This window comes from Carcharodon carcharias, chromosome 4 (assembly GCF_017639515.1).
Source record: "Carcharodon carcharias isolate sCarCar2 chromosome 4, sCarCar2.pri, whole genome shotgun sequence".
NCBI classification, from domain to species: Eukaryota; Metazoa; Chordata; class Chondrichthyes; order Lamniformes; family Lamnidae; genus Carcharodon; species Carcharodon carcharias.
The window spans coordinates 24,888,870-24,894,869 of NC_054470.1; positions in this window are offsets into that span (position 1 = coordinate 24,888,870).

Genomic DNA, 6,000 nt, shown 5'->3' on the forward strand with positions numbered 1-6,000 from the left:
GGGAAACTTGGTTGCACTATCCAATGGTTTTGCAATTTGTACTTATTACAAGAATATGTGTGCACTGAATTCAGAAGTAATGAGTCCACCAAGACATTTAGAGATTTTAAAAATTAAGTTAAAATACTTATTAACAAACTAAAAGATTTCAAGCACATACATAAGACTATAATTATTTACTACTATAACAAATCCTAAAATTCTTAATAGACTTGACTCTCAGTTACACACATCCTTTAAGGTAACAGTCCAAAATAGATCTTAGATTTAAAACAAACCCAGCAAGTTAACACAGTACCCACTTGATGGTGGAATCCCAAATGGTTTTTCTCCAACTCCAGTTAATTTACATAGCAGCACAAATGGCTGGAGGCTTCTTGAAAGCTATTTCATACACTCCTGTTAGATCTTACTGGCCTTCTCCACATGGCCTTTTATTCTCCTTTATATTTGTTTCTCTCTCTCTCTAATATGTAAATGCTATTGTTCTATATGTGTTTGAAACTGTATCTTCCTCATAATATAACAACTTTCCTGTTGCCAATATTGTCAGTAACCTTCAGAAAAATTAAACACACTTCTTAGTCTTGCTTATCTGGCTAGTTGTAAACAGACTAAGATACCTTTGAAATCCAAACAATCCCTTCTTTTATCTAAAAAGGCAAATTCCCTTCACATCTTACATGCTAAGCTAGCATCCATGTTTACTTATTAGTATGTCAAGTATATTACTACACGTAGCTTATTTTGATGATTTCAAGATTGCATTCTACTTAACTCCAAATGTAATAAAATCACACAGGTAGAACCACCTATGCTTACCCCCATAAACCTACTTCACAATAAACCAGAAAAATATTATGAAAATGATTATACTTTCGTCACAAAGCTAAGTCAAATTAGCAATAATGCTGGGGCGAAAACATCAATATTTTAATTTAAAATGGTTAAACTTCAATATTTAGTAAAATGGGAAGACGTGAATTATGATTCAGGCTGCTCCAGATTCTTTTTCCTGTGTTCAGCATAAAAGCTCCAATAGGCATGCCTATATTTTTTATGAACTAAAGTGGAACCTTGTGTGAATACTAATTTGGGACAGTGTGCCCTCAGCAAACAATAAACTACTTTATTTTCTCTTGATTATATATGGCATTCCTTCTGATTGCTCACATCATTTCAGAAAACAATTATTATTATCAAGCATGCTAAATACTTCTGTAACAGGCTAAACCACTAAACATGTTTATTCTCAGGTAGCCATTTATGGAAAAATTACCAAACTGAGACTTGCTGAAATCCATTCAAATGACACGGTAACTGATAGGTTTAAACAGACAAGGACATCAGTTGAATTCCTTCGACTGTCTTTCTTTGAATAACTTTTGAGAAATAGTTCTTAGAAGGGATGTAGCAACAAATCCCTCCTAGTTACAGTCTTTCTTAGGATTCCCTCTGGAACTACTTCTTGTATCTGTTTCTGTTATGAGTATGTGACAATTGGTACCAACTGATACATTAAAAGTTTCAGGGCAGAATTTTCCGTGCCCACTGGTATTAGGCATGTTCGGCAGGGTAAGTGGACACCATGGCGACAAGGCCAGAAATCGGTTTAACAACATCATGAAAGTGGTTTGCAATCATCCACACAGCCCAACAATAGCAGGCCATGTTTCCTGCCATCGGACATCGGGAACCTCATTGTAATACATCGGCATATCATTATAAGGCCAGCCCACCAGAATCATCACCCCACCGCTGGATCATTCACCCCATCGGCACATGATTGCACATAAAAGGAGTGCACTTGGCAGGCTGCACCTTGAAGGGAACTCAGAGGTGAGTGCACAGTAACATTGTGCAGTGCTCGCCCGGGTGGCCTGTTGGACTTCAAGGGTGAGGCGCATTGGGTTGGGCGTAAGGGCCGCCCTGCGGTTGAGGCACCTTGGAGTGGAGGGGAGGGCAAGGGCTGCCCTGCGGTTGAAGCACCTTGGAGGGGAGGGGAGGGCAAGGGCTGCCCTGTGGTTGAAAGTAGTGCACAAGCTTGTGCGGGTTTGTGGGGGGAGGGAAGTGCCACACATTAGGGGAACCTTGTATAAAGTGACCATTACCCTGCTGAGACAGTTCAGACATAGCCACATTGACATGCATGGAATCAGGCCTCTAGCTTATCTGCCCACTCAAGCAGTGCAGGGGCATGAAAGTGCCACCAAGTGCTCCAGAGCTTTTCATCCCTTGGGCACCGACTGCAAACTAATGAGTGTTTTAGTGGACTCCAGAACAGTTGGACAACTGGACATGTTGTACTATCTCATTGCTAAAGCTGACGAGGAAGCAGTCACTGGTGGAGGCGCTCACAGTCTCTTGAAATATCATTGTCCCAGCTTGGACTAGTCTCCCTCATGGTTCAAGCTAACAGCACAGCCTTGCAGTTTGTGTTAGGAGACTGCCTGCACCTGAGCTGAGAACACAGCATGCAGTCCAATGGGCAAGGCTACTGCCAATCTGTAAGGTGGAGTGGGGTGGAGGTGGTTGGAGGTTGGGCAACCATGCAGCACACTGAACTCTGGCCATCCAAGTGGTGGCCAGCACTCTCTGGGGTGCATTAAGGGGCCTTCAGACTTAATCAAGAGTGGTTCTTAGTGTACCCAATCTAACCCACGTGTCTCTGTCCTGCAGGAGGAGTACGGCAGGAGTATGCAGCCTTATCACTAGTTGTGTGCCTCATGGCATATAGAGAACAGAGATGATGGAGAAGAGAGCAACTGAGGAATCTGGCTGGGCAGAGAGAGGAGCAGCACCCTCAGGAAGAAGGGTGGCTGAGGCTCCTGGCACACACCGCTGTCAGGAAGATATAATAATTTCCTTAATGTTACTGGAATTTATTGTCAAATAGAGTAATAATGGGACGTGTCAATATGTGTCTGTGTGTGTGCATGAGACTTAATTAAATTAAAGACAGCTAGTTTGGGTGCTTTGATACAAGAAGAGAAGTTAGGTTTGAAACGTTTATTAAGTAAATATGGGGAAGTTTAGAAACATAGGTGTCAAAGGAACATTTCCATTTTTAAATAAACAAGACCAGATTGTTTTCAATAGAGGGAGTGGAATGTGTCACCTAGTGAAGTTTAGAAAGAGTGTGTTTATTTTTGCCAAAAATTATTGGGAATACTTAGTGCAATGGTAGGTTTTCTATTGATAGAGAGGTAAAGTTCAAAAGACATAGTGAAACAATGGGAATTTGCATTCAAAGTGGAAAATATGTATAAAGGGGAGAAGCCTGTTTATAAGGGAGGCAGTTTAAGATCCAACAAGTGTGAAAAGCCTGCAGCCTGTATGTACCAAACTTCCGCCTTCCCACACGCACACCTTAAACCAGCTTATATTTCAGCTCTTTCCTGGACTCGAACTCAAGTTCTGTCGAAGGGTCATGAGGACTCGAAACGTCAACTCTTTTCTTCTCCGCCGATGCTGCCAGACCTGCTGAGTTTTTCCAGGTAATTCTGTTTTTGTTTCCGCCTCCTGGGACTGAAATGAAGAGAACTCACATTAAATATGATTTGTTCAGGATATCATGTTTCTTTGCCTGGGTCTTTTAAAATCTATAATTCTCGCTGTTGCCTTAACAAAAGTGTAACTGGGAGTGAGATTAATTAGGGGATTTAGAAGTTATCATAGTAGTAATTTGTAGATCTATGCATGTATTTAAAAATCATTTCTCTTATCAATAAATGTTTAATCTAATTTTGTAAAACTATAAGACCATAAAACTATAATTCTTATTACTACTGAATTCAAGGTACGCATCTCGAAATTTATACAACCTGCAAAACAAATTGTGGCAGTTGTTTCAATTTGCCTTTGGGATTTGAACAACTCAGCATTTACCATCAGCTATGCTATAACAACTGCTGAAGAGCCACAGCGAGCCATCATTGGTTGGCGCCTAGCAATATAGTCGCAGTTTTTCATTCCTGCAGATGACCAAGAACCAGTATTGCCGAAGACTGCACATGTCTATGGAACTGGTGAGTCACATCTGCCAGCTAATTCAGGTCTTGGCACCACGGGGTCATGGAGGACAACCACTACTCGTCGGCCATGAAAGTGACTGTGGTGCTCAATTTTAATGCCAGTGGCTCCTTTCAGGGCTCCTCAGGTGGTCTCTGTGGGATATCACAAGCCTCCACCTGCAAATGCATCCATGAGGTCACGGATGCCATCTTCGCAAAGGTGCACAGCTTTATGAATTCTGCCTGGGACTAAGAGCCAGGAGAGAGCAACGGCAATTGCATTTGCCTAGACCTCAGGTTTTCCTTTGGGGCAGGGTATGAGCGACTGCACTCATGTGGTGCTCAGATCATCATCACAACAAGGAGTCAATTATGTCAACCACAAGGGCTTCCATTCACTGAATGTGTAGCTAGTGTGCAACTACCACAAATGCATCTTTCAGGTCCGTGCATGGTTTCCAGGGAGTGTCCATGACTCTTATATTCTCAGTCAGTCACAGGTCCCCGATGTCCTCCAGGGTCCACAAAGGCTGCAGGGTTGGCTCTTCGGGTACAAGGGCTACCTGGCTGATTACACCCATGCGGCGGCCTCAGACTGCAGCAGAGTGAAGGCATAACGAGGCTCATGCTGCAACTTGCAACTTGGTGGAGCAAACCATTGGAATGCTGAGAATGAGGTTCTGGTGTCTGGACTGGTCTGGTAGAGCCCTGCAACATAGTCCACGAGGTTGTCACGCATCGTCTTCGCCTGCTGCACCCTTCACAACCTGGCTCTGCAAAGAGGAGAGAAGCTGGCTGAGGAGGAGATGGTGGAGCTGGAGGTCTCCTCCAATGAGGAGGATGTCGATGGTGATGAGGCTGAGGAGGTCCTTGAAGGCGACGATGACAATGATGAGGCCCTCACACTGGCCTGACAAGGCAGGCGCACTCGGGAGGCCCTCATTGCTGCTAGATTTGTGGAGGATGATGACGACATGCAGTGAGGCAACACCATGGATCCTCACATTGTATGTATGAATGTTTGACTCCAGTCTGGCTTATGGCAGCACAGATACCCTCTGTGATAATGCCCTTATCATTGAAAAGCAGTGGAGGCCCGGACAGCCACTCGATTGCAGCAGGATGATGATGACATGCAGTGAGGATACACCACAGATCTTCCCACAGGCTCCCAGAATGTTTGACTCCTGTCTGGCCAGGGGCAACTCACTTGTGCTCTATGATCAAGGTCATATCATGGAGATACAGCCATGAAACTTTAAAAGCATCTGATCCTTTGTCCGCCTTCAGGACCTGACCCCTTCAGTAGCTCAGCATCCCTGGTCACATAAGCTGAAAAGATGGAGTCCAGCCTCACCTTAAAGGTGCTGAGAGCACACAGAGAATGACAGAATGGGTGGTGACTGGTCCCATGGATGGAATGAGGACAATGAAGGTGTTTGAGAGAGACTGAATAGTGATGTCCCTTGAACTGGCAGTGAGTGACAGCCCTGTAGACATGTGATGTGTTTGTGAGTGTGTGAGTTGAGAGTGATGAGAAGAAGGACTTACCTTGGCAGAACGGAGGAGATTATTCACCCTCTTTTTGCGCTGGGTGGCTGTCCCCTTTTGCAGGGCATTGGCGCTGACCACCGCTGCCACTGCCTCCCAAGCCAGATTGGTGATGCCGCTGCCCCTCCTGCAGCCAGAGTGAGGGTAGAGGACATCTTGGTGGGCCTCCCCGGTGCCAAGAAGTGCCCTAGGGATGTGTCAATAAACCGGGGAGCTGCAGCCTTTATTTCTTTCAGGGCCATTCTGCCTTCCATGCGGCAGTTCTGGGCTGGAAGCATTGAGAGGTGTTTTTTTTCATTCATTCACAGGAGTGAAGGAGTAAAGTAATTGTGGCTGCGCTTTAAATATAGCACCGGCTTGATGAAGCGGTGAGGTGATTGCATGGTGGGTGAATGACAGCCCACCCGCCATGGAACCGGTGTCTTTCCCGGGAATG